Source organism: Sinocyclocheilus anshuiensis, unplaced genomic scaffold (genome assembly GCF_001515605.1).
Source record: "Sinocyclocheilus anshuiensis isolate Anshui unplaced genomic scaffold, SAMN03320099.WGS_v1.1 scaffold25, whole genome shotgun sequence".
Lineage (NCBI taxonomy): Eukaryota > Metazoa > Chordata > Actinopteri > Cypriniformes > Cyprinidae > Sinocyclocheilus > Sinocyclocheilus anshuiensis.
Window position 1 is genome coordinate 526,745 of NW_015536477.1, and position 10,110 is coordinate 536,854.

Sequence of the window (10,110 nt, forward strand, 5' to 3'; positions counted from 1 at the left end):
TGGTTTTTTTTTTTTTTTTTTTTAATATGCTGTCATGTGCCTCTGTTATCTGTGATGTCATCAATATTGTTTGGCCCATTTTCCAACATGGACAAAAAAATAAAAAATCTAATTTAGTGATTTTAGATTACATCAATGCTCACAGAAATGTTAATCTCCACTTTAATTTTAATTTCATGAGATCTTTTATCTAACGCTTGTTTACGTGTTTTTAAATGGCAGATATTGGTACACATTTCGGTACACAAACATCTAGTTGGGTCTTGCATCTGTTGTATTATCTCAGATTTTATAAAACTTTTTCTTATCCAATTGCTATGCCTAAAGAGCTGAGTAGTAGCGATTTGAACATTTCCTGGTTTGTGCTCTTCCATTTTCCAAACAGATGATAATACATGTGTTTCCACCCTAAACCCCTCCCCCTTAAAAAAACTGTTTCTGTTTTTATAATGCTAGTGAGATTTATTTAGAAAGAAAACTGAAAAGCCCTCCAGCTTTGCTTTCATAATGCATTTCATTTTGTGACAGCCTCTTTAATGTGTTGTAACTGTAAGCCGTCTCCATCTGTGTTACTTTACACCTTTGGAGATCTTTACAAATGTTATTCAGATATTGGCTTTCAAAGCACATGGCTTAAAATTAACTGTATAATTAACTAATCAACATTTCCTTGTTTCTCTTCCTCTCTTTCATGTCCCGTGGGTCTTCACTGCAATTTGCACAAACAGGTAAGAGCAAATTAGTTTCTTCTCGTTTGAAGCACTCTGGATGTGTTTCTGGATATTTGGGTTTGGGAATTTGGTCTGTGTAGCTTCTTTATGACTGAAGGGTTGGCATCTGTTATATGTAAATGATCCCACATTTAATTTCGGGCTATGATGCAGCCGTCGTTTTTGGCAAATGTGTTGGGGCAAATTCAATGAACAGTTGCGCCACTTTTTCGCCCAGCTTTTTCAGTGAGAAAACCCTGGGTTTTGTTCGCTAAGCACCCACAATCCAATGAGACCAGAATTAAATGTAGGAGAAGGGTACCTTATTTCAAATGTACTATATTGAACATTGCAGCATAACTCTGCATTGTTTGTGCTACGCACATAAATGATACCTGAAACCATATATAAGCCAAGACTCCTAATGCCTTCCCATTCACTTTGTCACATTTTGATACAGAGTTGTGTTTTGTTGTCTATTTTACTGTAATATACAAATAAGTCTTTTAACCTATAATAATAATAATAATAATAATTTATTATATAAAAATCTAATAATTGAATAACTTCTTATTATTAATATAATACGTTGAGCTGAGTTTCCTTCTCTATTTTACTGTAATACAGTTAGTCTCTTAATCTATAATAATAATAATAATACTAATAATAATTATTATTAATTGAGTTTCCTTTGCTATATTATGGTTATGCACAAATGTACAGCTTAATCTAAACGTTTACCATTTTAAATGTGAAATGTATCTCACTATTTAATTGAATAAATTACCTAGCTATGGTTATTAATTATATTAAGTATAATAATAATAATATTTATATAGTTCTAGGACATTCTGGTATATATTTAATGCTTAATATTTAAGCATAAAAAAGGAAAACCAGAATAAAGCTTAGCTGTATAGTACATCATTTTATTATACAATTAACAAAAGCAAAAAAATGCCTCTAACAGCTTGCTCTATTCTTCTATTCTTGCTCTATTCTATCTGTTTTCTTTTTATTTATTATAGAATAATAAAAAAAACTTGCTAAGTGTACTGCGTTAAGCTAACTGAGACTTGTTATAGCACTTGCATATCATTGCTCTCTTGTTGATTTTGATTGTCCTCATTTGTAAGTCGCTTTGGATAAAAGCATCTGCTAAATGAAAAAAAATAAAATAAAATAAAAAAATAAAATAAAATTTAAATTTAATTTTGCAAACTTCCCAAAAATGCTTAATTGTCCAGTGGTTTGGCTGAAAGTAACAGAATATGAGGTTTCGTGTAAATACAGTAGCAGTCTTTATCTGTCCGGTCTGTCACATTGAGTCCTAACAGCTCTATTTATCACTGTCAGCCGTGGAGACATGGAGAGGCTGTGGGGGGTGGTATGGCTAAAAATGAGCTGGGTTTGTGACTCCTGTAGAAAGCCCGGCAAAGGCAGAGCGGGCCCTGAAGCCTGTCAGATTGGCCCCTGCTGAAATGAATGAGGTGTAGACCACAGCAAGACTGGCCTATATTGTCAGCATTCATAGTCAATGTTCAGGACTTATTTGCTATATCACGTCCTGTCTTTTTTTTACCATCTTGCAGTTTTCATACTGGAATCACCATGACGCGCGTTAGGACATGGGTTACATGGGACTCGCCTGAGCTGTAAATTTACTACAGAAACAGCAAAAAAAAAACTTGTTCTAACTTCATATATTGAAACACTCTCCAAAAATATCTCTCTCGCTTGAATATCACAAGGAAATCTGATTTCATGCTGACACTAAACAACTAAAAATATATCTTGAATAATGAAGCTAAAATAGCTTCCCCAACACTGCTAAAGACAGAAATCTACAAATGTATTATTCTTTGATTTTCATTCATTTTTAATAAAATCCTTACTGCAGTGTCAGGGCTCATCCGTGTCCTGTTTGGCCCATTAATGCAGCGCTTGACCGTTCCCGTGCAGGTCCAGCGGAGGTGAGCAGCAGAGGCGGAGCGAGGCAAACAGGCTAGAGTGCATTTGTTCTGAGAAATATTTAAAGATGGCAGGGCGTTACCGGACATGAGCGGTATTAGACGAGAAACATGCTGCCATGAATATTTCATGACACTGGGATGTTGTGACTAAATAAAAGATTGAACCTGAAATAGAAATGAACCAATGGCTAGGTGCTGAGGCCATTCTTCCTGTCACTCGCCTGAGACTCCACTCCACTGTGAGATGATGCTGTCACACTAACAGTGTGATACACTCATCATTAAATATCTCCTTTGGAACATGAACACGGACACACATTTCCTCATTGCTCTTTTGAAAATAAAAAAAGTGTATAATGTAGACCAAAGCCCATTTGTGGTTGGTTCATGGTTATGATAACCTGCAAAGACTATGTTTTTGAACAACATTGTGAATTACCCTGATATTCTGAGTAATTCTGTAAGCAGACTTGTCTAAAACGTATCAGTTGGAGACATAGTAGGGCAGGTTATATGCTTATATGTGATGACCGGTTCTGAAATTGGATGGTTTGCCTCATTTTCTGATCCCACCACCTATCTTCTCAGTGTCCTTTCTTGTAACTTCTCCAGTACTGTATCATATCACTATAGGGCACTCTTTTAGTTTATTTGTTTGTTTGTATGCTTGTTTGTTTTTTAACCTTTAATTAAGTATGTTTGCTAATACAACATATTAATTGGTCCAAAAATTGGTAATTATTTTATTCTGTTTGGAGCCCTATTTTGTTACCATAATAAATTTACATTTAATTTAAAATGTCAAATTGTATGCATATTTTTAAGATGAAATATTAACATAAAAATCTTACTGACCCCAATATATAAATTTTAAGCTCAATAAGATAAAAAAAAAAAAATAATAATAAAAAATTTAATCTGCAAGGATGCATCAAATTAATTAACAGTTAAAAGTTTTAAATATTTAAAATGTTACAAAAATTTCTCTTTTCAATAAATGTTGTCTTTTGAACTTTTTATGATTCCTGAAAAAAAAAAACGTGTCATGGTTTCCACAAAAATATTAAGCAGCACAACTGTTTTCAACATTGATAATAATAAGAAATGTTTATTCAGCAGCAAATTACCATATTAAAATTAATTCTGAAGGATCATGTGACACTGAAAACGGGAGTTAGGATGCTAAAAATTCAGATTTAAATCACAGGAATAATTTACGTTTTAAAATATATATAAAAAATAAAAGTTAGTTTGAAATGTAATAATATTTCAAAATATTATTATTATTTTTTTTATCAATGCAGTCCTTGTGAGCATAAAAGCCTTCTTTCAAAATATTAAAACATTAACATTAAAACATAACATTACTGTCTCTAAACTTTTAGTTTAGGTGTACATCTTTATAATATCATGAGTAATATTTATTCAGCCCAGTATAAATGCATCTTCATACATGAAAATATACAGCTGCCTTGTATTTTAGGAATAATATCCCTCGCATGGGTATCCCCATCCTTAGGGTTCCTTGTCATTTTTTACGTTTAAAACCCCTACAGATTTGACCCAGATTTGTATCTGGTATTTTGCCAGTTCTTAATAATAATGTCATAATCAGACTAGACCTAACCAGTGTCCAAACCGATCTCTCTTAGTCTAGACTGAGAGTCTGTACTAGTCTCTGTATTATTGATGGCAGTTCAGCCTCCCCAGGGGTCTGCCATGGCTGTGCTGTTGGCACAAGTCACAGAGCGCCATCAATCACTTTAAAGAGCCTGCATGCATGACGGGGAAGAAGGAAAGAAGGAAAGAAGGAAAGAAGGGAGTTCCACAACAAAAATGAGCCTTCTTAGTCCGGTTTGAGTTGTCTTTGATGTATTATAGCATCAGCACTATTCAGAGAAAGAGGGAGTTTGTGGAAACACAAGTTTACAAATTTTACCAGGACAAAAATGAATGACATCTGTTTGCCGTCACACTGATTATTATTCCAGGCCCTCTGTGGGGTCATGACCTCTGACATCCGAGGTCAAAGCTGACCTCTCGCAATGTGATCACTTTCCTCGTCACTATTTCCTTCCTCAAATCATAGGAAAAGTAGCGATTAAAAAAATCACTATATAAGGTCAAGTTGAGTTTATTGTATTATAAGATACAACATTCCACACAGTTTGATTGTTTAGAAAAAAAAGTGCATACTGTGCACACTACATATTATATACTACAGAAATTAAGTAATTTTACTATGTTGTTCAGAACAATCGTAATCAAAATGGCCCAGATTTTCCTTTTTTTGTCCTGCGGGACGACTATGTGGCTCCAGTATCAGCTACCTGTGCTCGGTGGGTGTGAGTAACATGCAGCAGAAGCCGCTGCTGGATGATGTCAGTGTGTGTGTGAGTTTGGCTGCAGTCTCTGTGTATTGTCGGACAAGACCTGGTGCAGAGATGTAGCTGCCTGGAGGCTGTGTAATGCTAGACCTGCCTGCTCTGGTGCCCGGCTTGGGTTGCACACACACACACACACATCCTCATAGATATATTTACCGTATTGATTTTAAGAAAATACAGGATATATTTGCAAATAAAATATAATAAATATATGAAGCAACATTTGATATCTTAGACATATTTTGTAATATATATCTTGAATTAATTTTAGAATTAATTAAAGTCTTTAAAAAGAAGCTTTTACTTAAAACTACATTTTTTTTTCATGAGGTCATATATACAGTATATGTATATATATACTGTATATATTACTTTACTACTATATATTAATTTTTATAACTTTTATATACTACTATATATTACTTTTATATACTATTTTAAATTACTTTTACTGCTGAATAGAAATACCCCGCCCCCCTTCTCTGTGAACAGTCAGATTAATTGAGACATATCTCATCGTTGCTCACTGAACTATACCCATCATGAGCTGTATTAGTAGCATGCTACATTTCCTTGTGTTCAAAGGGGGTGAAGTGCATTCCTCAGCCCATTTTTCAGCAAGATAAATATGACACAAGCCATGACTTCCCCTGAAGTAAATACTGTAAATAATAAAAGACACTTCCCTCACGGCCATTTATAATGAACTGTGCACAAGGGGGCAAAGAGAAGAGAATAAAAACGTCAGACTGCGTAGTGAAACACTGCTAACAAATTAGATTGACACAAAGAATAGAGATTTGCATCAGCCTTTTTATTTACCCAGGCTTTTGTTATCATTTTTATTTATTGTTTAGAGTTTTACAGTACATATGGAAGGAACATAGGGAAGTTACTTGTCATCAGACTAATTTTGGTTCACCAAAAAAAAAAAAAAAAAAAAAAAAAACCATAATAGAACCTGCCAGTGCATTTCTCAATTGTCCCTTAATAGGTTGCAATGTTTTTTGGCCGAATTTGGTCTGTTAGAATCTTGAATCTGCTCCAATCCTTGACCCACTGTTTTTGGTGCTCTTTCCTGAAAACACACAGCTTTAGATCTGGTTTATTGCATAATAATAATTATTCATTGGCCATATTTATGACTGGGGCTAAGCTGTATCTGAGTGTGGGAAACTGACCTTTATATTTTTAGGAACGCGGACAGTGAAACCATTTTTAACTGTGGCCATTTGTAATCCAATCACATTTAAAGTGAACCTCAAAATTTGCAGTTCATTTATTATGTAATACTCACTTCAAATGTAAGGACAAACGAGAAGATCTGTTTTAATAAATCAAACACTCACTCGCAATTATAACCAACTCTTTTCTGCTTTTTTTTTTTTTTTTACTTAAACTTTCTCTGCAAGCTCCTCCATATGCAATATTCTTTATTTAGCCACCGGAAAATGATCCTCAGCTGTGTTGATAATATCCCACGTCTATCAGAGCCACTTCTCAATGTGACCCATCCTCAGTAATTAAACCAGACACAAATAAGAAGGTGATGGCATCTCTGCTATAATGCAACTCTTTCCCAGGATTCTGCGAGATAATCAGGAGATTTTCCCTGTCTATTATCCTGCCTAATCTCCATCCACTAATTAACTAGCGCTCTTGGAGCTATATGGGCAAATCCAACTGTAGTTCAACAGCGAGCAGATGTTCAGAGCAGAGAGAGAGTGAACCTGAAAGTCCACACACGAGAGATGGAGCCAAAGGAGGGATTTGTGAGGGGAAGTCGCAAGCGGCTAATGCCAATCAAAGCACTTGTTAGGAGATTTTGTTAACATGATTAGAATCAGAAAAAGTTAGTTTCAAAGATTTTCTTTGAATTTGACTTGGTGAGTTGATCCCAAGGCAATATCATACATAATATGGAATAAACATACAAAATGCACAGTGTGGCTGTGTAGAGTATGCTCATGAATGTATTAATCTTGTGATGTATGTCCATTTTCTACTTTTATAATAATGGAGGTATATTATAGCTTACATGGGTGCTGCTGAAACACACCTGGATTAGTTTAACACCTTGTACTATCTTGGCGCAATACAAGTTTCTAGCGTGAAGTTGTGGAATGATGTGAAGCAACAAAATCACACCCAATATAAACATATTTGATTTTTATGCTGCAGTTTGAAATCAGAATTATGGTAATTATGAGATGACAGCTTGGAAATCAATATAGAGCTATTTGAAGCAAGAATTTAATGGAATGTGAATTGATCAATGTGAATTTTACGGTAAACAAAGCTAACAGTGAAATTTAAGAAGAAAAAAAAGTAATTAGTCATGATCAGAATCAATTCCCAAAATCCCAAGAATGATCATTTATTATTTTCCAGTGTTTTAGTGCATTTCAGTGGTGACACCACTTAGTTGCAAGAAAACCACATTTTGTGGTGTCCTTGCGTGCTGCATACAATAACATACAGGACAATACGTGTGACTCCTACTGAATCCTTCTAATGAATCTTTCAAAAAGATTGTGTTTTGGATAGTGCTGGGCAACGATATTTTTTTTAATCGCAATTAACTGCATTATTTTTCTGTGATTAATCTCATTGTAATGTGCAAAATTCAATAATGAATTCAAAAGTACTGTATTGCACACTTTTATTTTAAAAGTACTGCTGTATGAACAAAAGTGCAATAACATTTGGTTTGCAAACACTTTAAACAAATAAGTGCTTTTTTTACAACAGTATTCCCTTTACATAGTAGCAGTTAAAATATTTATTGTACAGTCATGGCCAAAATTATCGGCACCCTTGGTAAATATGATCAAAGAAGGCTGTGAAAATTGTTGGATCCAATTTACTGTTACACACGTATTTTCATTCTCAACTGTTTACGTTTTGTTATTACATAACTGACGAGTGTTCACGTGAATAATCACCAAGCACCACATTTTGACACATTTTTGCATTTATTTGACCATTTAGGCGCGTACCTTAAGCTAAAAGTTGACTTTACACGTCCGTGTTGTTCCGTCTCTGAGCGGATGCACAGAAAGCCTCCTGAGGAACAGCGCAAGTTCTCTTTCGCGCTTTTAAAAACATGAATAAATCGAAAAAACTTTGATAAATCAAGCACGTCCCATTTTGCGAAAGTCACGTTATATGTTTTTACTGATTTGCACGTGAAATTGGGCTTTTAAAGCACCACTGGAAAGGGGGAGGAATGGGGTGCAATAATCGTTTTATCTCGATTATTGTATTTTCATAATAGTTGAAGGCCGAAATCGTAACAGTATTTCGATTAATTGCACAGCTCTAATGCTGTCTACACTGGACGCACCACAACAGCTAAAGCCTTTCTACAATGACTGGACGCATCACGCGACAAAGCGACCGTTGCAAATCATTTGAATTTTGTTTCAGTACGTCATAAATAGAACGAGGCAGCAGTTTGCTGTCAGGGATTTGTCGTGTCTCACCGCGGCGCATTCAGTGTAGATTGCATCACTGATTATAATGGGTTCTATAGTATTTTATTGCGCCGCGCCGCTCGCGTCCGTTGTAGACACGGTGTTAGGCCCACCCCAAATGCTCTCATTGGTTGAGACGCATGATGACGCCCATCCTAAACCAGTACTGATCAATATCCCACCCCTCCTGTGACCCATGGTTTGTCTGTATGTGTATTCAGAGCCAGTGAGCAACGGACTTTCAAAATAATAATAATAAAAACAGCATTAATGAGCGATAAAATAATTGTCGGCGTTAATTAATTAATGCGTTAACGCGATAATAACGTGTTAACTTGCGCAGCCCTACTGTTTGAACCAGTCTGATAGACTCTTCACTGAGTGAACTTACTGAATCCATTGAACTGTTGAATCAGCATCAAGTTGTCATTACTATATTATCGAATCAGAATAGAGAGCTTCAGGAATTTTTTTAACACCCAGCCCCATGCATTTTCCTGATTAGGAAGCTTAGATCAGCATGAAAGAGATTTGGTTAGGACACAGTGTAGAAATGTCTAATTTAATTCTCATTCAATTGTACCATTTTTCCTCAGATGAAGGACTCTCATAGTAGCCTCAATCCCTTCTCTTCTCTGGCAAGTCAAACCCCTCCCAAATCTGATCAGATGGACCATGAATGAGGTCATCATCTGGAGACAGTTGACCAGTCAGAGCAAGAAACCGTCTTGCTGTCCTTTTATTTGTCTCTGCTGAAGACAGGATAAGACAGGTGGAAGAATGTGGACGTAGTGGCTGTCAGTATGAGTTCTCAGTGCCTCGACTTCACTCTGCTGTCTATGAATTATTTGTGGAGCCAGCGATGACAAAAGAGTGTGTCCCATCAGACGCCACCTCAAGCTCTTTTGATATTTGCGAGAAGAATGACGTGGAAACATCCGTATTCAGGGTGTTATGTGTATCCGGCAAGCATTTGTACAGCTGTACACACACACACATCTATGCCTTTGATATGTGGAGAGAGACATATAATAGCCAATTTCTGGTTAAGATGGGAAAGTGCCTCTCAACGTTGTGTAAGCTGTCTGCTGACACGTGCAGAAAATCGTTCACATGCCTGGAGCGTAGAGTTGGTTAGCTGTCTTGTGTTATAGAGTGTGCGAGACGGTCTCTGTGTACACTGCAAGGACTTGTTTCAATTCTGTAATGATTGCTGGATATGCCATATCAAGGTACAATATTTTACGTTCCATTTGAGACAAATTTTTCGCTACCTGTGGAGACACATCAGAACCCCAAGTGCAGTTTATTAGTATCAGTTACGAAAAAAATAAACCTTTTCAATATATGAAAACAAAAGTGGGATTCAACATAGGAAACATGCATGACTTGAACAGTCAAGTCTTTGTCTAGTGCTTTATACAATGCAGATTGATTCAAAGCAGCTTCACAGTGATAAACAGGAAAAATAGCAGAATTAAAGATGCATCAAATTTAAGATAAATTCAAATTCTGTTGTAAAATAGGTTTACAGAAGACAGTCAGTTCAGTGTTGATTTGGTTC

General features: G+C 35.7%; 1 protein-coding gene and 1 long non-coding RNA gene across 2 annotated transcripts in view; one reads left to right on the plus strand and one right to left on the minus strand.

Annotated features, from left to right (window-relative positions):
• Positions 1–10,110, plus strand: part of LOC107661744 (transcription factor COE1-like) — a 140,592-nt gene that overhangs the window by 71,567 nt on the left and 58,915 nt on the right. The gene's annotated exons all lie outside the window — the stretch shown is intronic.
• The window catches only part of LOC107661835 (uncharacterized), a 14,238-nt gene continuing 5,765 nt past the window's right edge, over positions 1,638–10,110 (minus strand). Inside the window, exons 2-3 of the long non-coding RNA XR_001631151.1 lie at positions 5,443–5,446; positions 1,638–1,694 (exon numbers count right to left, since the gene is read on the minus strand). This is a non-coding gene — a long non-coding RNA (uncharacterized LOC107661835). The remainder of the gene's footprint in view (positions 1,695–5,442; positions 5,447–10,110) is intronic.